Below are 23,153 nucleotides of genomic sequence, written 5' to 3' on the forward strand. Positions count from 1 at the left end.
TTCTAACTACTGTATTTGTACATAAAGGTAAATTGTAGTCTCTCACATTTCTCAGATAATCCTAAAGACTTTTTTCAAAAGTCAGGAGTGGTTTGGATGCGTCAAAACTTCTGAAGACCCATGCTCAGATAATTAAGCAGTTTTTAGTTATCTTGAGCTGGGCTTTAAAAAAAAAAATCACTAATCACTTTTCAAAATGATGGCCAATAATACTAACAATAGAAAATCAGAAAGGAAAAAAGTTAGGGATGAAACATTGGCCTCACAACAGTCAATGGCAAAACTCCCACTGACTTCAGTGTGCCACGATTTCATCTTAGATAGCAAATAAAAATGGTACATATTTTGAAGTTGATTAAAAAAAATAGAAAACATGAGACTTAAGAATGTTTTACCCTCATATTAAAAATATAGCAAAGATTAAAAGTGTGGGCAAAGTGAAAACATAAAAGGAGAAAACCATGAACCAATAATGCATAATACACCTTCTTAACAATAAAAGTTTTGGGGCCCAAATCCTCATCTGGTATAAATCAGATTGACGTACACTGGCATAGCTCCGTTGACTTACTGATTTACATCAGCTGAGGAATTGCTAGAGGGCTTTTAATGTGACCCATCACTTCATGGTCTTCATATGCAATGATACAAAATACTCAAATGCCATGTTTTTCTCCTGACTCTTTATTTGCTAGTGCAGTCACATTTCCTTTGCTATTATACCTGATGACAGAACAAGGAGTAATGGTTTCAAGTTGCAGTGGGGGAGGTTTAGGTTGGATATTAGGAAAAACTTTTTCACTAGGAGGGTGGTGAAGCACTGGAATGGGTTACCTAGGGAGGTGGTGGAATCTCCTTCCTTAGAGGTTTTTAAGGTCAGGCTTGACAAAGCCCTGGCTGGGATGATTTAGTTGGGAATTGGTCCTGCTTTGAGCAGGGGGTTGGACTAGATGACCTCCTGAGGTCCCTTCCAACCCTGATATTCTATGATTCTATGATTAAGACTCTGCCATTAAGTCTGGAGTCACCTTCATTGCAAAGTGGCACTATATTTTGCTAGCTAATGTGGATAAACCGAGAAGACTTGATTTGTCATCTCAGCAATTTAAACTTCTTTGCATACCTACTATATAAGTTTATGGATACCCCACATCCATCTAAAAAAAGGATTATCCAGGCTTGATTGAATTGCATAGAATATTTGAGGTTCTTTGTAGAATGAGACTGAAACAATATTTTATTGGTATTTTGTATAATCAAAATACTATTTGTGTGTAAATATACTTTATACAGTGAAACCTCATGTTTCTATATATTTGGGATGGGAAGGGGAACATCTGAAAACTTCAGATAGTCAGAGGTTCAAAATGGTTGACGGAGTCAGCCCAAGAAGCTTTGAGGATTAACCATTATAATAAACTATCATCTCTTGACATCTCCGAATCAAGACTAGATGACTTTCTGGGAGACATGCTTGAGCGAAACAAGTTATTGGGGCTCAATACAAAGGTAACTGGGTGAAATTCTATGGTCTGTGAAGTGCAAGAGGTCGACTAGGTGGTGTAATGGTCCTTTCTGGCTTTAAAATCTATGAATCTAAGTCTGAGCTCATTTAAGTTGGGGTTCCCAACTCTGGAGCATATATGTGAAAGTCTACTGACCAGCTCACTTCTCCAGCGTGCTAGGAAGATGCAGGACAGTCAATGTAAATGAACCTCAGTAAACCAGAAGTTTCAGTTCATCAGGGTTATGCTGTGTATATTTACTAGGATTGTCATCAGTCAGTGAGGGAATTCAACTTATATTACAGGGTTCCACTCAGTTATTTTAAACATGCAGTTTTGTAAAAAATTTCAGCACTCACCAGAATCCCTCCTGAATTTTTCTTTGTGTCTTCTAGCCCTCATGAAACTTTCTTGGGATGTGAACCAGAAAGTCTTCTCCTTATTCAGAAAAAAAGATACCCCTTAATGGCCTCAATTGATTTCACAACTGCCTGAAATTGCCACCTTATAGAAAGCATCGTTTCAGCCTCCAGCCAGTCATTGGAATATACTGCAACCAGGCTTAAGGCTTACTGTGTCCCGTGATGTCACAATGTGGAATCATTGCCATTCAAACAATAAAGATATTTAACGGAGCCAGGCAGCCCAAAGACACCATGATATCTGTCTCACGGGTTCATTTGAACTCCTCCCTCCAGGCCCACTCACTCCAAAAAAGTAACGGGGATGGTGGAGGAGAGTGGTCCTTTTATTTTCTATTGATGGGCCAAGTCTACTTCCAACTCTGTGAATCAGGGACAGAAGCTGGTACCACAATGATGGGCAGAGAGAGAGAGAGAGAGAGAGAGACTCCCCCACCCTCCACTAACCATCAGTCAATGAATGGGAGTGTGTCCCTATACACCAACAATTCCTGTGGTTGAGGTCTGGGAACAGACTTTTCTTCCCCGTAAACAGGAATCAATCAGGAGGCTGGAATTAGTCTTTCAGCCCCTTTCTATGCAGGGCTGGACCAACTGCAGGCTGTGTGGTTTAATTATGGGAAGAAAAGGGGGTGAAAGGCCATAGGGAGTTGTGCAGTACAGGAGATAGGGAGCCTTAATGTTATGAGCTCTCCCTGCTCCTGGTAGATCAGTATCTCCTCAATGTGGAACTAGAGAGTTTAGGGGTTTGTTTATATTTTTCTATTACAGGCTGACTTAAGCCCTAAGTAGATTGGCCTGCTGCAGAGCCAACATCCACCAACTTCCAGGGCTAGTGCTTCCCTAAAGGCAGCAGATACTTTGTTGGTTCAGTCTCATAATTTTATGATGCAGCTATAAATCAAAACTGACCAAAACTGATTTAACAAAGATTTGGGTGAGAACTCACAGCAGCTGAGAACTGACCCAGACTGAGTCATTGCCTGATGCAATTTCACATGGTTGAGTTCTAAATACATTTGAGCTCATTGTTGTGTTTTTAAAAAAATACTGTAAATTCCTTAATTTTATGTGCACGGCTATGAAATAATTTACCAAGGGAAAGCTGAGAAAACAGCTGAAAACAGATATATAAGTCTCAGAATTATGATAATCACATTAGATGCATGATTACAATTAATATTACTTATTGATGTACTTGAATCTGCAAGGTTCTGAGTAGAGCTGGTTAGAAATTTTCCAATTAAATGTTTTTTCATCAGAAAATGCTGATTGGTCAAAATCAAAACTCTTTGGGGGGAAAAGGTCAGTTTCAATGAAATCTCCTGATTCAAAAAATTTTTTGAAAAAAGTTTAAAATTGTTAAAAAAAATCATGTTTTGATGTTTTAAAAAAAAACATTTTCTGGTTCAAAATGACTTTGCATTTCAAAATTTTAGTTTATACAAAAAAAAAATTAAAAAATTAAAAGATCAAAATCCAAATGAAATGTTTCAATGGACCCACATCCAAATTTTTTTTTTTTTTTTTTTTTTTGGATTAGCCGTTCATGAAAAGTTTTGAGATTTCAAATTTTCATCCTGATTTGGGACAGGAAAAATATTTCAAAACCCTCAAAACTCTTCTGGAATGGGAAAAACATTTCCTGCCCAGCTTTAGTGTGGAGCACTTCCTTTGAGCACATCCAGAGCATCCTCAAATCCCACTGAGTTCAATGTCAGATAAAGGTGTTCAGCAGAAGAAGTCGTCCACTATGAATAATGGCTTTAAAAAAATGGCTCTGGTAAGAAAGGAGCAAAGAATTGAAAATTGTATGATGGTGGTGCCACAAGGGCAGAGTAAAGGTTGTTATGGGGAAAGGCTTGTTCACAGTGATGATGGATGTTACACCTAAATTGAATGGGGCCAGATGAAGATTGTGCTTTCAGTAAATTTTCATTCACTGGTTCCTGCACAGTGCTTTGACTCCACTTCACAGCTGATTTCCTAGTTATTTAACATTTGGGTTGGTGTTGATTGTACTTGAGCCAACTCAACTGCTGCACAACATATGGCTTGTGTTGGAATCATATGGCCAGATTCTTAAACTTTGCTGCCCATAGTTGCATAATCTGTCTGCAACTACCCAGTAAAAAAAGCAAGGGACTCTTTGCTGGTACATCTGGCACTGGCCACTGTTGGAAGACAAGATACTGGGCTAGATGGACCATTGGTTTGACCCAATATGGCCATTCTTATGTTCTTATCTGCAAAGCAGCCTTGTTGTGCATCTTCTAAACCCACTCCTCCCAGCATACGGGGTGTGCCAGGATGGGAGGGGGGCTGGCAGGGGACCTGTCAGAGTAATCTTGAGGCTTAGGGTATAAAGGATTCTGCATCACTGGCATAACTTAAAAGCTGCCTGGAAACAATCCCTGAAACCCTATCTCCTCCCACACCAAGCAGAACTCTGGCACAGGGGACAATCGAACCCATAAAGTGTTCCTGCGAGCCACTTAGGTGATATTAGTGGTCTGCAGATCTTGGTATTATGCAGACAAGGTGTCCCGAAAGCACAGGCAGGGGAGTGTGTTCAATAAGTTTGCTACACACAAGCTATAAAGTTTGCGACACTCAAACCCCCAGTAAATGTACTACATTTTATACCAAAAAAGAAAACAAATGCTCCCCCAATCTACCAACGAGTGCACTAAGATCATTCAATTGGATATTCCATTACACAAGACATGCCTTTAACAGCAGAAGTATCTGAATGTTCAACCAATTGAGAAACATGACTAGGTGAACAGACATAAGTGCTTTATAGTACCCAGATAACACCTCTAACAAATGGATTTTTTTAAATTTGCTGAAGAATGAATCATGCAATATATTTATTATACACTTGGAAAGCAAGTTTTTGGCTATTTTAAAATTACTGTAGTGAAAAACTAAGTAGAAATATTTTAGATGCATTTTTCACTTCCATAACCAAATCATGGATTTGTTAATCAAAATGAAAGTTTGCTAAAGTTTCAGGCTAGATTATGGAATGCTCTCTCGATATTTTTGAAAAAATTAAAAAGGACTCATTTAATTGTATAACAATTTCCTGAACATGCACAGTAACATCACTCATCAAAAAATGCAAAAGAATTATGACCAAGCAGGTTGCGCAACCTGTATTTAGTGATTTTTCCTTTCAAATGTGTAGACTGTAGATCCGTCCTAAAGTACTCTTAAAAGGATTGGCAAGCATGTCCATATGTAAAATACGATAATCCTATGTTAATTCTCCTCCTTTCCTCTCTGTAGACAGCTGGGAACACACCATTGTACATATTCAGCTTGCTTGAGTTTGCACTGCATTTGTATTCATTATCCAGGCTATTAGTGAGAATATTCTAAAAACCTGGGACATTTCAGATAGATTTGTATGTCTGCACTGTGAATATACTATTTATTTGTATACATATGCATCCATCCATCCATCTACATGCATATCAATATGTATTTTTCTCTGTACATGTATATCTTTCACCATACTTCAGACATTCACTCTACCATTCTGGCAGCGACTATGGGAAACTGGTACTTTTGCTAATGCTCTTATGACTGTGAAAACAAAGCTCAACACATCATAGACAGGGACAGAGAAAGAAAAAGTAGTACAGACATACAGATGGGGGTATGAAGCAGAGAAGTACATGTGCTACAGTGGTGTAAAATCAAAGAATTAATAAATGATTAAGGGGATGACACACAACTAGATAATTTAGGAAGATGATTTCTTCTTAAGCAGGGACATTTCTCTTGGATACCAAAATCCTACTATGTATTCCAACCAGGGTTAATTCTAACATCTACAACAGATCTAAATCTTAAAACCAAGATTAAAAATGTAATTGGCTAGGGGTGTTTATTATATCTACCATCTGTTTTACTTACCAAGCAGAAAATATTTTATGCTTTGGTTCAACCAATACAATAACAGTATCAATAGCATGTACTGGGAATAAACATAATTTTACATGCTTTTTGGTATTCAATAAGGAATTCACAGAGACTTGACATATTGTAACATGTGCAGATTTTTTCCTTCCATCTTTCCTCAAAGATCCAGATTAAAGTGCTCTTCCCTCCAGCACTTCTTCCATCTTTGGCTTTCCATTGGTCTGCTAAACAATATGCCTATTTGTGGGGCTGCCCTAAAGTGGTCTGACTCATTCCCTCCACCTCTGGGCTGCACATCTGCCTTCGTAGCATTCCAGCTGCTGCTAGCTGAGACTACGCAAGATCCAAACTCTTATCTGGAAGTGCATTGGTCAGACATTAGACTAATAGCCTAACTCCACTCCCCGGGTATTTATGCTCAAGGCATTTAACCATTTATGGTAAATCTTTCCTTTTCCACCAAGCTAGAGCACATGGGCATGACACAGGAAGGTCTGTGATGATAGTGGCATTAGGAACCCGCTCCTGCCTCAGTTGTGGATCTGCAAGGGATCTATTTTCCAGGTGCTCCAGGAATTTTGGAAGGAGCAGTGGCTGGTAGCTCGATTGATCTATCATCCCACTGCTACCCCACTCCACAGGCACATGAGATGTTGGGAGGAGCCTCTCAGCATGGACTCAAGAATTCCTGCCAATCCTTGTGAAGCAGAACTACAGTGTTGTGTGTTGGATTGTAATCTAATAAGTTTTACACATCTGTGCAAGTTCTCTTGGAACAGGTACGTTGAAGAAATATGAATGATAATTCATTAATTCTCCCCCCTCCCCAAATCCCCTGATTGTCATATGTCAAGGGAATGTGTATGACTAAAGTACAATCAGATGATATGGGTTCTATTTTCCAGTTTCCCATAGATTTCCTGTGCAACTCTGGAGAGGTTACTTCAAGTTTGAACCAGTTGCTGTATGCAAATTTCACTCTGGATAGCAATATTCTACACAATCTGTAATATAAGGAGGAATGTTGTTTTGAATAGCAGAGGGAGGGGGCAGATTTTTGCCAAGATTTTTCATGGTTTTGCTATAAGAGTACTGCACGTATAATATCTGAAAAGTAACAAAGGCTGCGAGAATCTACAAGCCAGCCGCAAATGGAGCATAATGATACTCGTGATGTTTGAGAAAGAATGCTAGCGTTACCAAGTGTGAGGGGGGATTCTAGGGTATTTACAGAAACAACAAGGAGTCTGGTGGCACCTTAAAGACTAACAGATTTATTTGGGCATAAGCTTTCGTGGGTAAAAACCTCACTGAAGAAGAAAGCTTATGCCCAAATAAATCTATTAGTCTTTAAGGTGCCACCAGACTTTGTTGTTTTTGTAGATACAGACTAACACGGCTACCCCCTGATACTTGACACCATGTAGGGTATTTACAGCTGTTCATCAAACAGGGAAGCCCCACTGCACTGCAATTGTCAGAGAAACAATTCCACTCTTACTTCTCATGATTCTTTTATTGTCATCTTGGATTTAGCAGAATATACTAACATCTCAGCCCTGATGAAGGCGCGGGGACTGGTAACGTTTGCATATTCTGAGAGTATAATTCTTTGTGTGTGTGTGTGTGCTGGTTGGAATGCAGTGCAGTGCAGTGCAATGTTACTGCTGGGTGAATACCTGTAGTTAAAAAAAACACACTGGTTTACTCACAGGGCCCATGGCATACTAAGCTGCACCCTTGAAGGAGATTTAAACACTAAGCGCTTAAAAAAAAAATTCATGTGTGTGAAAAAGAAATAGCTGAGCAGGCACTAAGCCATTATTTCAGAGCCAGGTATTGAACTTTTATTCTTTTGGGGTGAAATTCACCCTGCTATAGGTTCAGCACAAGACTTATCCACTACTTAAGTGTCATTTATGGCCCAGTTTAGCAGAGAATTTATACACATGCTCAGGCTCTCCATATCCAGCAAAGCACTTCAGCATGTGCTTAACTTTAAGTCAATAGGATTTAAGCACATTGTGATGGGTCCCCCCGGGGTGCCACTTGATGTACTGAGGTCTCACTGAGCCTGCCTATTCCACCAGCCTGGGCTCCCTTACACTGTCCTGCTGAGCCAGGCCATCAAGCCTCCTCCAGCGCACACAGGCAGATAGGACACACCCAGATGCAGACAGACACTGAAATCAGCTCTGTGTGGTAAGACTCAGCTAGGGGATTGCCCAGCACTCACGTGCACACCGCCTGTGGGGTGCAAACCCAAAATCGTATTGTCTTGCACTTCACAGAGAACTGTACAGCGTAAGCTCATGAAATTCACCCCCTCCCTCAATGTGGAGAAAGATCTGCACAGCTTTTTGGGACCCCAGTTATGAATTCCACAAACTGGTTTTAGAGAAAACAAAAACTAGTTTATTAACTACACAAGATAGATTTTAAGTGATTATAAGGGATAGCAAACCGATCACAGCAGATTACTGAATAAATAAAACAAACACCCAAACTAAGCTTAATACACTAAAGAAACTGGTCACAAGTAGTAATTTCTCACCCTAAATGTTGTTTTAGGCATTTCTTTCACAGGCCAGATACCTTTTCCAGCCTGGGCTCAGCTCTTCTCCCCTTTTGTCTTTCTTTCTTAGATGTTCCCAGCAGTCATCCTGGGCGGGGATTCAGTGAAGACTGAATTCTGATTAAGTCACTCTCTGGCCTTAAATAGGTTTTACATATGGGGGGAACCCTTTGTTTTCCAGTATGGTTCCTCCCTCCCCCAGGGGAAAAATACTGATATTCTATTATGGAGTTGAGTACCAGGTGACGTGATCACATGACACTGCAGTGTCAAAGTAGCCATGAGTCAATGCTTGTTTGTAGCATCCCAGGAAATTCCTCAGATGGTGGGAGATTAACATCATCAAAGACCTATTGTTCTCCCTAATGGCCCATCCACACTGATTGCATTCGTTCTGGTGGCATTCTCCAGGTGTAAACCCACTTGTAATTGATACATAGTCAATATTCCTAACTTTAGATACATGCCTACAAATAGGATAGTCATATTCAGTAAATCATAACCTTTCTAATGATACCTCACACAACCCATCTTGCATAAACATGTCATAGTTATGCCATAATCATATTATAACAATATTTATATGAAGAATATGGGGTGTAGCATCACACACGTTTCAAGTAAATGTTGAAAAATACATTCTTCCAAGTGTAATATTCTAACCTTGGCAAGGGCATTCTATTGCATAAGTTGCTCATGTGCACGCATCTAAGATATATTGACAGTGATCTCTTAAGGTGTTCAATCTACTTCAGAAGCCTGATTCTACAATTCTACATGAGGAATCCCATGGATGAGGGTGACCATATTTCTTAAAATGAAAACAGGACAGCCCAGGGCTCACCTGAACACCCCTTCCCCCCTCTCCACGCACAGGGCTCGACAGAGCTGCACTCCTCATGCTGCTTGGGGCTGGGGCTGAGTGCCCGAGCCCTGTGCCACCCTGGGGCTGACCCCCTGAACTCAGTGCCTCCCGGGGCTGGAGTTGAGCGCCCGAGCCCCATGCCACCCACAGCTGGGGCTGATCCACCGAAGTATGCGCCGCCTGGGGTGGGGGGGGTCAGCTCTGAAGGTAGCGCTGCCCGCCAGCAGCAAATTTCTCCACTACTGCTGGTGGGCAGCGCTGCCTTCAGCTGATCCCCGGGTCATAGCTGCTGCTCTCCACTCTGCCTTGCAACCAGGACAAATGCCAAGTTCTTGGGGAAAAAGGAGGGACGGCCGGGACAGAGCTGAAAAAGGGGACCGTCCCAGCCAAAACGGGACATATGGTCACCCTACCTGTGCACTTCATGTGGGGTCGCCCATATGGAGTTCACAGCCTTTGGGGCAGATCCTCAACTAATGTAAATTGTCATAGTCATAATAATGTGCAAGCTTACTCTAGATGACTAAGGCAGTAATGCTCCAATTGGCTTCACTTGGACAGACCCTTTGACTGATGGTGCAAGGGTAATGCTGCACACATCAGAATTCAGGATCGAGGCCTAAGTTCAAATCGAGGTTGCGTAACACTGACAGACCCCAGTTGTCAACGGGCGGGATTGAACTGGAAACCTCTGAAGCTTAGTGCATGAGCTTCAACAGCCAACTGGCTGTTAGCTAAGGCTGTAGAACAGACCCATTTAACTCTCCCTAAGTGGTCTCAGTGCCACTAGCTGGGACAGAACACCACACCCAGAAAGTGTGTGGGTTACACTTGCACATTATTTTACACTTTCTTTCAGCATGTGTTCATTTTTGCAGATTTACAACAAAAGATTAAGCATCTGTCTCATGAATCTGAGTCCTTAAATTTTGAGAGCCCTTAAATAAAGAGAGCCTTGACTGAGTTGCTTATGAGTCTGCGAATTAGTGCAGAATTGCAAAGAGAACCCTACAGAAGTACTAAATGGACTCATCATGATTACTACCATTACATAAATAATGTATTCTATTGTGAAGCCTGTCAACCACAGACCACAATATTTTTGCTAGTTACTGTATGTATATAAAATCTATGTATTGCTGTGTTCCATCCTCTGACAACCCAGTTAATGGCATGCTTTTCCTTATTAATCTATTTTATTAAGCATCTTGGAGTAGGGACGGTCTTCCTTTTTTCTGACAGTGCAACACATGCTATAAGTGCTTAATAATTTAGAAAAATACTATAAATGGTAAACAGATTGATAAGAAGACATTATTGTACAGTCTTAAGAGTTTAGGTTTCCTAAATGAAATGGTAGAAGAACCACCAATTTTTCTCACTTTTTGTTTCTATCTCAGGTATTTGGAATTATCTCAATTGGTCAACTTTAATATATCTACAAGAAGGTAGTTTATACAAGCAATGTCAACAGCAGATCCCCCCACCCCCTTTTTTTTTTAAACTCAAAGACTGAAAAGTACATCAAAATCATGGAATCTGTGTGAAACAGACAAACTTAAAATATCCTTAAAGAAAGAGAGCTTTAGCCACACTGATTCAATGTGTTATAGCTATTTCATTTCTTTTCCTTTCCAAGTCTTTCATGAATTTACAATTAAATAATTAAAAACACCCTCCCTCACCTAGATACAGTATATGTGGAATAACCACCTAAACTATAGTAAGACCACAATATCCATAAGCTTTTACTAACCAACTGAACATGCTGGTGGACATTAGCATTTTTGATAAAGGCCTCATATTACCATATAGTTCAACAAGCAAACAAAAACTGTTTATTTGATCATTTGTTTATTCTAAAATAATGCAACCTTTTCTTATTTACCTTTGTTAGACGCTTGCTAATGTTAGAGGCACAACTGCAATCAGTTGAGTAATTATCATAGGATAAAAGCTTTCACCATGAAAAAGTTTTGTTTGAAAAAGCATGAACTGGGATTCTCATTGATAGCTTTCCCCAAGTAGAGAATTCAGTACATTCTCTCACAAAGGCTGAGATTACCTCCCGCTGTTAAAGGCTTAAAATTCTACAACCAGACCATGCCAGTTACCAGTATCAGATTATGATAACAAGATCATGTTCAGTTATAAAAACAAGTGTCTAAACTTTTCTCATGTCACTTTCCATCTAAGCCTCATTGCTGGTGGTGAAAGGACCCATCTGAATGTGTGTAGAAGCTCATTTTAAAGCTAGCTCTTTGAACTGGATTCATGGGGTATTTGCATAAGAAGATTTGGGTAAAAAGAATGGGCTGGTGCTGCATCTGGCCATTAATATGCCTGCTAATTCAGCACATTGTAAGCCTATTGAAGTATCACAAAAGGCTCAAATTCAAGGACAGTTATCCTATTGCCATTGTTAGGGTTTGAATTCAAGTAATATGTTCTCGATAGGAATACAGTTGTTACAATTAGATATTTTTCTATAATGGTATAAAGAACTAACGACAATCAGAATTACAATAACACTGATAAAACTTTAGAATTCATGAATTCTATTATTTTAAAAGATGCAGGTGCTGATTAATTTTTGCTTTGCATAATACTTGGATCTGGAGTGCTGGAATATTAAAAGAGGAGCAGCAAATTGTGGCAACATAACCTATCAAAGCAGGCATTCTCGCTACAGTACTGATGCACATTTAGCTTGCTTACAGGAGCTTTAATAAAAAATTAAAATACTAAACTGAGTTTCAATGTAGTGGGAGAAACCTGCATCATGAGCATAAATAGTGGTTATTTTAATCCTGCTTATGAAAAATTCAACAGCAGTGCTGGTGCTATCAAGGGATACCCTACATGCAACATTTTTTATGGTGAATGTGAATTGTTTGAAAACATTGTATACTCACAAACAGAAGAAAGAGGAGAAGCAGTGATTCATGCAAGAAGTGTACGGCAGTCAGTATGCCAGTTCCACAGTGGATTCAAGGCAGACACTGTGGCAGACATTGAAATAAAAAGCTGTTAGCTGAAGCATTGTAAAACGTTTTTAAGCACACTACATAAATAGAATACTAAAGGACAGACAGAAAGAAAACATGCACAGGAGACAGCAAATTACATTTAGTTAAACTTAGTAGTTCAAGTATCCTGAGCTTGTTTACACACACAAAAAAACAAACCACAAGTTGGGGAATAAGCTTGCAATTATGCCAATTTATGAAGATAAGCAGTGACATTTTCTTATCTTTTATTTCTGTAAGAAATAACCAACCCCTAAGGCAGATGATTTGGGTACAATGATTATCCTATTGTGATTTGTGCTCCCACACTACAGCATTGTCACAGGTCCAGTCAAACCTCTGGATCCGGGGGCATGGTTGCATTTTTCTCATTCTGCATCCCTCAGAGAAGACATCAAAGACCAGAGAGATGTGCGCTTTGTTTTGTTTGGTCTCTGACTCTCAACATGTGGTTTCGCGGGCCCGAACATCGGCACCTTTTAACCTATTCTGTTCAGCTTAGGCCTTAGCTTCATTTGAGCATTAGGGAAACTATAGTAACCAATAATCTGCCTGTTGATGAATAGAAACTATGTATCTTGTCACACAAGAGCTGTCGGATGATCTCCATTCTAGACAAGTTCCTTTACAGGCTCTTGGCTTTCTTTACTGGGGCCCAGGCTGTCTTGCTGAAAAGGTGTCAAAACCCTTCGCCTTTTTGCAGTGGGGATCTGTGTTAATGTTAATTTATATTTAACAAATAGGACATTGTCCCTCAGAACACATAAGCATTTGATTATCTATTACAAATGTTTTCATCAAGTCATAAATGAGGGCCCTTGACAAAAGGCAAGAAGTCTGCAGGGGAGCAGTACAGCCACTGGAAAACCAAAACCACAGTGATTTTTCCTTTAGCATGTGTTTGGATTCACCACAATGCAGGTGGTGACAAGAGCCCACAAAGTTGCCTAACAGCTGTGGATTGATTATGAAGTCCAAACAACACAATGATTTGGGAGCAACATACCAGAAGCAAAACCGACTTCCTACTCTGCTTTGCTGGAATCTAGTGCTCTTTCCATAAATGAGTTGCTAAACAGAATTTCACAGTCACTGTCTCACTTTTTGTTTGTTCATTCGTGCGGTGGCAATTGGATCTCCTGCTTAACCAGTCCCCTACTGGCACAATGAAAATATTGCCACACCCTCCATTCTTCAGTTCTACACAGCATACCCATGCTATTAGCAGAGGGAATCAGCCACCACCACTTATATCACATAGATAGAGCCAGAGAAGAAAGGAACGAATGTAAAGGGTTTGAAGATGTGATTCAAATCCGGAAATAGTTTAATCTCTGCATCTCTCTCGACTCAGTCGCACAGCCAACCATTAACATATTTCCCTCCTGTACAAATGACATTTTCCCTTCTTTTTTTTAAAAAAAAAGAATAGCTTAATATTAATGGGGACAGGAGCTAAATTGTCGACAGGTGTTAAAATACGGTATTGCAAATTGAAGTATTGGGGATGTAAACTTAAGACCTTCTGCATTAAGCTCTTTCAGAGTGACCTGACATAAACTGGCAACTGGCAGCCGGCTGCTTTTGGCAGCTTGGCATATTTGGTCATTTACTGGGCGCATGTGAAGATCAAATGGGTTAAGATTCTTCTCCTTAAACAGCAGGGAAAAGAACATCAAAAAGGTGTAAATTTCATTTCCCCAGTTTTGATTAAGTCAAGCATGAAATGAAATGTAATACTCTCAAGTGGCAAAGGGTTTATACCATTGATGTTGTTACTTCTGCTTCACAAAGCCCAATCAGCCGACAGCAAGTTGAACAAGCGAACAGAGTTTTAGGGTGGCCAGATGGAGGGTTTTTACTATGGTTGAAAAGACAGCTTAGTGCTTGCCTCTTCAAGCCAAGTCAATGGCAACTGTGTGAAATCCTGGCCATTCTACCCTCTCTCTCTCTCACTTTCCTCCACCTCCCCAGTGCTGGTGGCTAGCATCATACAGGCCTGATAAAAAAAAACAGTCCCTTCAGCAAAATAATGTACTGAATTAATATTTTTGTTTATCCCCCTGCAAAGTAAGAATATCATGAAGCACATAGGAATTCACCAGTTCAGATCAATCTTGTTAGACCATTTAGATTAATGGGTAGATGCATTTAATTCCAAAGTGATCTGAAGTGAAGCCTTTGAAACAATTCACTATTTTTTTCTGAGATGAAAATGAGAATTGAATGTATTCCAGTTTTATTTAACCAAAAAACGATGTATATGCTAGTGACTATAAGACTAATTGAATATAATGTAAAGTCCAAATCATAAACACCTTTAGCTCTAGATACAACAGTAACAGGTCTTAAAAATTGAGTGTGGTCTTACTTCGTTAGGAAATTTGTCCTTTTTTTATAGATGCTTTTTCAAGCTCCTTGTTCCCACTACATTCTCAAATTTAATGCTCTTGCCACTATACAGCTGGAGTAGAATAGAGTGGCTTTAGTAAAGACTTAATAGAATCTTTAGTGCTTCTAACAATCCACTCCCATTGAACTGCATTAAGTAGATATTATGGAAGGACAAAGAGCTAAATAGCTCAACATCAACCTCATTAGGCATGCAGGCAGGCCTTGAACCATTTTATGGGCAGGCCCATTGTTAGTACACTCACCAGGTTAGCTTTAAATTGCAAATGATACTCTGAAAGGGGAAGAGAACTTTTGGAGAATGGCCTCACAGAAGGAAAATCATTTTAGGCTATAGGAAAATGAAAGGCATTGTTAAAATTGTTCTGACCGTAGCAAATGAAATACATCATGGAGTGAGAGGCTGAATGCTATACTTGAGTGTTTTTTGTTTTGTTTTTCTCTCTTTTGGCTGCTTTAGAATGTGGTATACATCAGAATATAAACAATAAAAAAAATCTGTAAAACTTAATAAGGGTGGCGCAATATATTATCCTTTGTCTTTAGTTAACAAATGAGAAAAGCTCAATAATTAACTAAAAACCATCTCAGCCGAATAAAAGGCAGAAGTGTGTGATACTTTGTGTCTAGAAAACTTTCCAATATTGTTCTTCTGAATCAATAAAGATTCATTTAGACCAGTTCAAGTCTTAGCACTTCTGTGCTCAAAAATATTTTTTTAAAAATGGTCTCCTAAGAATTGTTTGCAACTGCAAAGTGCTTTAACAACTGACATTATGATGCCGAAAGCCTGGAAACATATTCCCAAGCAGAGCACTTCTCTGTCACCTTAGTGGATGAATAATTGTGCCTTTGCATATTCCTTGTCATAAATGGCAGGAATGAAGGGACCCTAAGGACTGCACTGGCAGGATTGGTGCTGTACAAGCTGAGTAAATTAAAACAAGGATTAGAGCAAGTCTGATTGGGGCTGACAAGCAGGGCAGTTGTAGCCAGGCAATGTGCCTTTTTGCCCATCTGGTCTGCACCACGCCTACAAAGCTCAGACCCCCTAACACGGATGCTTATTAAAGCATTCCTTCTTGAAAGAGATATATTTAAATGTCCTCAAGCCGTATTCCACAGCAAAAAAATAAATGTTCCCTCTCATGCTATTAGGCAATAACCTCAATTAGTAACATTTACTGAGATTTACATGTTACTATCCAATTTTTCATTAGGTTTGTGAAGATATGAGAGAGAGAGCACGCTGTCTGTGAGAAACAGATTAAAACCATTCCCTACAACCTGTGTTATATGCTTCTGGATTCTTATTAAATGTGGAGATAACCGAGTATTCTATTTCAAATAAAAATCAGACAGATGCGTGTATTTCATAGGTTTCAGAGTAGCAGCCGTGTTAGTCTGTATCTGCAAAAAGAACAGGAGTACTTGTGGCACCTTAGAGACTAACAAATGTATTAGAGCATAAGCTTTCGGATGCATACGAAGAAGTGGGCTGTAGTCCATGAAAGCTTATGCTCTAATAAATTTGTTAGTCTCTAAGGTGCCACAAGTACTCCTGTTCTTTTTGTGTATTTCATAGTTTCTCTCCACAGAAATTTCAGTACATGTGGAACTCAGATGCATTTGAAAGTGGACAATGGCAAATTAAGGTACAAAGGAAGTTCACCACAGCCATGAGGCACACTTTGAGGGGAACTGCAGGGATGGATTGGAAGAACCCACTGCAACCTGCATGAATGGGACATGAGTAGAGCCGAAGGGGAGACCAACTGTGCCACTGGTCATGCAATCCAGCCACAGAATTAGGTACAAAGAGGCCTCTGACTAGTCATGTATGTATAGTCACCTTTAAATCTGGCTGCAGAGCAGGGCAGCTTCCACACAGATTTGAGGGCCAGGAGGGTTGAACTGCACCACTGAATCGCCATGTGACCTCAGGCAAGTCAGACATTTTCTATGCCCGAGTTTATTGTTATTTCACCACCAGAGAATGACACCTAGCCACATTTGAACGTTGAGATCTATAAATGAAAAGCAGGATACGAGTGCTAAGTGGTTTCTACCCACTAGGTAGCTACAAGAGATCTTGCCACTAGTGTTGCTTGTTAAACAATTGGCTCTTTGAGTTCCATAATGCTGCAGTTCCTGAGAATACGGTAAGATCCCTGGTAGGAGTACTGCCAATGGAAGGGTTTTATTACAATGCTGCCAGCTCTTTACCAGGCCTACATTGCTCACAGACCTGGCCGTCTGCAGTAAGAGGGAAATACTTACAGGCAGAAACTTTACTGTTATACTGTGCTTCTCCATGTTCTGTAGGACAACTCAATTTAACCAAAGGAGGGGCAAGTTTATAGCCCTCTCTGGAAGACAGATACAGCTCTGTCCTTTTTGTCATTCTCCCCAGAGATTTCTTTCCTGCCAGAGGGCACGATCTTTCCAAAGGTCACAGGATGACTAGGAGGCTGCCATACAGCATTGACAGACTCTGAAATGGTCCGTGAGAGCTCAGTACCTTCCTTCATTCCCCAAAAGTATTCTCAAGGCCAGGATATGCAGCAGCACTCATAAGGAACCGCCAAAAAGAACAGTAATTGGAGCAGCAGACAGGAAACAGCATTAAGCAGCAGCCAAACAGAAGCATGGGCAGATAGAAAGCAAGGAGTCACAAGGGGTGGTGGACGGTGAATGCATGTGGGAATCCAATGGGGAGCATTCAAGAGTTCCTAAACTAGGCAGGAACTTCCAACTGAGGCATCCACAGACTTCACCAGACCCTCTGGTGTGGATGACTCTTCAGTAGAAAGTATTAAACTATCCGCAGTGTGATTTGGGGGTAGCCTTATAGCTTCCCCCTTGTTTGAGCCACCAGCACAATAGGCAGCCACATGGGTTATTTACTACTTTTATGACTATTGGTCATGCATCTGGAGAACAATGGAATTATTCCCTACTTCAAGGCTTCCTGATTCTTTGTGAGTGTAGCGAGCCAGGCACTAGAACAGGGGTCGGCAACCTATCAGAAGTGCTGTGCTGAGTCTTCATTTATTCACTCTGATTTAAGGTTTTACGTGCCAATAATACATTTTAACATTTTTAGGTCTCTTTCTATAAGTCTATAATACATAACTAAACTAGTATTGTATGTAAAGTAAATAAGGTTTTTAAAATGTTTAAGAAGCTTCATTTAAAATTAAATTAAAATGCAGAGCCCCACAGACCGGTGGCCAGGACCCAGGCAGTGTGAGTGCCACTGAAAATCAGCTTGCGTGCCGCCTTTGGCACGCGTGCCATAGGTTGCCTACCCCGTGCTAGATCATCAGAGAATGATTACAATTCCAGTAGAAGCAATACCCTTTGCTCTTGCTCTCCACCTATCTCATTCCAATGGCATATAGATTCCTGCTTCTTGGTGGTCAGGTGTCCACAACAGCAGGTGTCCTGCACACAGTAATAGGTGTCCTGCAATTTTTCCCTTTCACCATGATTGTTTCAGATGTTGGGCTATAGGCTCTGGCGGGTGAGGGGACTGTCCCTCCTTCTGCAGGAGGCTTTGGGCCTATGGCTTCAAACAGAAAGACACTGTCCCAGTGAAGCTCACTTCACCCTGCTCAGCCATGTCTGTGGTGACATCAGAAAGGCCTGGCTCAGTTTGGCAGACACACAACAGCTTGAACAAAATCATTAAATAATGTGTCAAATACCACAAAGGAAAAGATTTAGAAAGAAATCCAAGACACTTCCCTCCACTGGGAATAACCATCTGAACTAATAAGTGGCCACCTTACTATAGGTAACAGGCCTGAAGCACCTGAGAAGCTGAAAAGTGGCATGGACTGATAGGATCTCACATCTTGGCTAGTATCATTTGCAAATTGTTATCTGAGTATAGTGGGTTACTACAAATACAGTGCCTGGCCTGAGAAGCCAGTATTAGCCAGCAGTTACTACCCTCTGGCATCTAAGATTCCAGAGTTTTTTTCACATTCTAAGGGTACGTCTATACTTACCTCCGGGTTCGGCGGTAAGCAATCGATCTTCTGGGATCGATTTATCGTGTCTTGTCTAGACGCGATAAATCGATCCCGGAAGTGCTCGCCGTCGACACCGGTACTCCTGCTCCGTGAGAGGAGTACGTGGAGTCGACGGGGGAGCCTGCCTGCCGCGTGTGGACCCATGGTAAGTACCTTGTAGTTCGAACTAAGATACTTCAACTTCAGCTACGTTATTCACGTAGCTGAAGTTGCGTATCTTAGTTCGAACTGGGGGGTTAGTGTGGACCAGCCCTAAGTAGATGTGCTTTTATTAGTTGTTCCCTATTCTAAGTGATACATTTTAATGGCAACCTCTCTGTAAGGATATCATTCACGAGGACCAGCCAAAGTTCATGGTCAGTTCCCAAGTGGGCTGTGACTAGGACTTCCATCTCCTGGAGCTAATGGACTCACTTGCCCATTGGCAACTGAAAAATAAAGAAGGAATGGATAAGCACGTCTACCTGCATGCAAAGTTGATGCAATGAAATTGTAGATGAGATAGACAAATTTGGAACCGAACATGGATCCACCACATCTTGGGAAGGTAAGAAGGGCCTTTCATCCAGTGAGATGAGTATTCTACGAGGACTTTTTGAAGAGGGCAGCTAAGGACCAAAGAAAAGCAGAGTGGAGAGTGTGTGCATGTATGGGAGGGAGCAAGTCTAATTAAGTATACACCCTATTGATGGTCCAGCAATCAGGGCAGTAGTCTAGGACTTGGGAAACCTGGATCCGTTTATCTGCTCTGCTGCAGACTTCCTATGTGAGCGTGGCTAAGTGATTTAACATCTCTGTACCTCAGTTGCCCATCAGTAAAATGCAGACAATGACTCCTCCCTATCTCACAGTGGTGTTATAAGGATGAACACATTAAAACATTAGAGTACTCAGATACTATACTGATGCAGGTGAAATAAGTACTGTAGACAGGCTGGCTGAAGGAAATTAAGCCTTAAATCTTTCTCTTTCAATATCATTTTTTGTTTAGGGGAAAAGTCTTTTTTTTTTAAATGATATATTAAAATCAAAACACAATTTCTTCTTAATTAAAAAAAATCTACAAAATTTTACAAAAGTTGAGGTTTATGCTTGGTTGCATGAGCATCTTTTCAAAAGGTCTGTAGCTGCCTGGACATCGCCCATGATGGTTACTGTAAGTATGATTTTTAAAATCCCATGTAACATCTTGTGAAAATCTAATAAAATAACCAGAATATACAAACTTTAACTGGAAAAACTCTGGACAGCTACACCAAACTTTCAAAAACCATGAACAATTTGTTTTTAGTGTGCTGTCTATGGAGACTTTGCTGGTTTGGACATGCATAGAGGATGAATGAAGGGGACTTGGTGAAGATAGCATAGATAGAAAGAGACCCTGAGGAAAGACAAGGAATCAATGGATGGATTGCTTCAAAGTAGATGGTAAAAAGGTGGACCTTAGTGCCACCTTGGACAGACAAAGATGGCAGATGCTTGCAAGACCTGACTGCAGTCGATGGAATAAGGGGAAGTAGTAGTAGTAGTAGAGTTATCCACATACCATGAAATGAAATGAAAAAAAAAAAAACCACCACCACCACCAACAAATCCAAATGCAGTTTCTTTTTTTAATCCTCTCAGTTAAATAAAATAAAATAAAATTAGAGATTAAAATAAATTTTACTCTAGGATATTTCATGTATAGTGATTTCTACTCACTCTGATCTCATTTTACCCTGAAATGTGCAAGATTTCAGATCTGTCTCTAAAAACTTTGAAAAGTCGCTAACTACATCTCATTGACTTGATGTTTTAAATGTGTTCAACAATCAGTTAAGAGAAATACTGTGCCATAGAGACCGTGAACTATATTCCCTTGCTAGGTATTTATTCTTAATGGAAAGGTGATAGCATAATATTAACCTTTAAAAGTCATTATCATTGCTCTGATCAGAATTTTATTCTTTTTCCAGGATCTAATGTAGTATTTTCTAGTAAAGTCTATATCATATGTAGTATGTATCTGAGACCTGATTGTTTAACTGATAGCCTCAAATTCTACTCACATATCTCATGATGCCAGCCAGCATTGCTCTGAACATTGGCTAGCTAGGAGTCTGACAGCAATATACAAATGTGCTTAACTTGACACACTGTGAATAGTACCATAAAGTTAAGTGGGTGAGTAAATTTTTGGAGGATTGGGCCTACATGAATGTGTGTCAATATTCTACATTTCAGCTCTATGGTACTGGGAAAAATGGTACTAGAATGGAGATTCCCAAACTGGAATCTCCCATGCCCACGGCTGGCTTCAGGGTTTTGGCTGCCCCAAGCAGCCAAAAAAAAAAAAAAAGCCGCAATCTCGATCTGTGGCGGCAATTCGGGGGGAGGTCCTTCGCTCCAAGCGGGAGTGAGGGACCATCCGCCGAATTGCCACCGAATACCTGGACATGCTGCCCCTCTTCGGAGTGGCCGCCCCAAACACCTGCTTGCCAGGCTGGTGCCTGGGGCCGGCGCTGCCCATGCCTATCTAGGAACAGAGCACAAATTCCAAACCAAAAGTCTGGATACCTACCTCTCCATTGTTTTATTAGAATAGCATAAACACAATATTTTGGCATGTGACCATTCTATCTGCTCCAGCAGAGTAACAAAACATTTATTTCCTTAAACATTTGGTTTGAGTCATCACTAACTGAAAATACAACTTCAGAATCTGATTAGCTTTAAGATTAGGGGGAAAAAACACAAGGCAATTTACCCCTTTGTTGGGGAGGGGAGCTAGAGACAAAATCAACAACTGCACTGCTGTCTTTTTTATTAATTTAAAACAGAAACCACATCAGCTGGTTCAAACAGAATACGAATAAGAAGATGGTTTAAAATTATACTTACATAACTGTTAGTCAAGATTTTGTAAATAAAAATATCTGTGATATCTTATTCATACCAATGAAAACATTTTCTGCATATCTTTGGAAAGGGGGGTTATTGAAGTGAAAATTACTAAGCGTATTTACATTTATTAAAGCATAAACATGTGGTACCTAGATACCTAATTAAATTTAGTTAAGTTTATCTGCAACTCCCTTATGACCACCGTCTTGTGTAGGGCTGAAATGTAAAGAGATCTCATTTTGCTAGTTAAATAATTTGAGGAGATTAATTAGTAAAGAATATGTATTTAAAAACAAGCATAAAAAGATACATGTAACAAAATTCTTATGATTCTCAAATCATACAACACTCCTTGATAAAAAGGCTTTATTTTCATAGAATGAGTGTTAAGAAAAATAATTCTCCAGAGTATTTTAAGTATTAAAAAGTATTCTGCGGCTGTACATTTCTTGTATTAACTGCATCTGAGAAATAAAACATTCTGAGATGCAAACTTAACTCTAAACAGATTTACATAAAGGATTAAGCCAGACCACTGCTTCCAGTTTAGAACTACTTTTCAATCTTAAATTGGGAGAGCTGTGATCTTTATCCCAAATTTCTTTTTTGTTCTTCTGGAAGTTCAGTTTAATCCAGCTTTCTTAATTCTCACCTTCTCCCTAAACCTTCTAGGCTTGTTATATGATAGCTGAGGATCATTATCCCCCCAAGCTGAGGGGGTTTTTCCCTTCATTAATTTCTATAAGAAGATTACAGAGAGCTTGTTTGTTGTTGTTTAAGAAACTGATTTCCCTAAGCTCTTTGTTTTTCCAACTGGTTTACACTTTAATGCCCTTGATTGAATTTCAAACAAGGGATCAACTTGACCAACTAACTCTCTTTAGGAAAAAAAAAAAAAAGTAGGGAAGAACTTTACATGAACTACTGAAACCAGAAGAGCGTTTCAGAAAAAAAATGTATTCAGCACCATTTAGAAGTTTTCAAAGAGATGCATCCTAATTAGCATATCATTCAGGATTTCTTTAATTTCTAAAGTCAAGGTGACTTTTCTTGAAGGTAAAATTCTCTGATTGCAACAAATCAAGTGAAAAACAAAAACAACACCCCAACCCTTTCATGTTTAACAGTTTTTTATTGATTTACATCTTACATCTTTCTTCCCTCCTAACATGTTCTCATTGGAGAGGTGTCAGGATCTTTTATTTATTTGAAGGAGGGGAGGGGGAGGAACAAACACTGGTAATTTGGCATTTAAAGTCTGAATCACATTCTTACTGATGTAGCTGGTTTTAAAAAATAAGTAGGAAAAAGACAACATCACCATAAGTTGTGGTCTACCTAAACTTTTGTGTAACAAGTACAGTATTTAAGCACTGTCCTCCTCTTAAATACTTAGACACACACATAGATATATACAGGCACACAGAGAAAGTGAGGGCCAGCTACTCAGCTGGTGTAGATTCAGTTAGCTACATTGACTTCAGTT

At 39.9% G+C, this 23,153-nt stretch overlaps 1 long non-coding RNA gene across 1 annotated transcript in view; it reads right to left on the reverse strand.

The window, feature by feature from the left end:
* LOC128848853 (uncharacterized) overlaps nucleotides 1-23,153 on the reverse strand; it is a 76,187-nt gene that overhangs the window by 19,406 nt on the left and 33,628 nt on the right. The window contains exon 4 of the long non-coding RNA XR_008447113.1: nucleotides 12,216-12,302. This is a non-coding gene — a long non-coding RNA (uncharacterized LOC128848853). The remainder of the gene's footprint in view (nucleotides 1-12,215; nucleotides 12,303-23,153) is intronic.

The sequence above is a fragment of the Malaclemys terrapin genome, chromosome 14 (assembly GCF_027887155.1).
Source record: "Malaclemys terrapin pileata isolate rMalTer1 chromosome 14, rMalTer1.hap1, whole genome shotgun sequence".
In the NCBI taxonomy this organism is placed as follows: domain Eukaryota; kingdom Metazoa; phylum Chordata; order Testudines; family Emydidae; genus Malaclemys; species Malaclemys terrapin.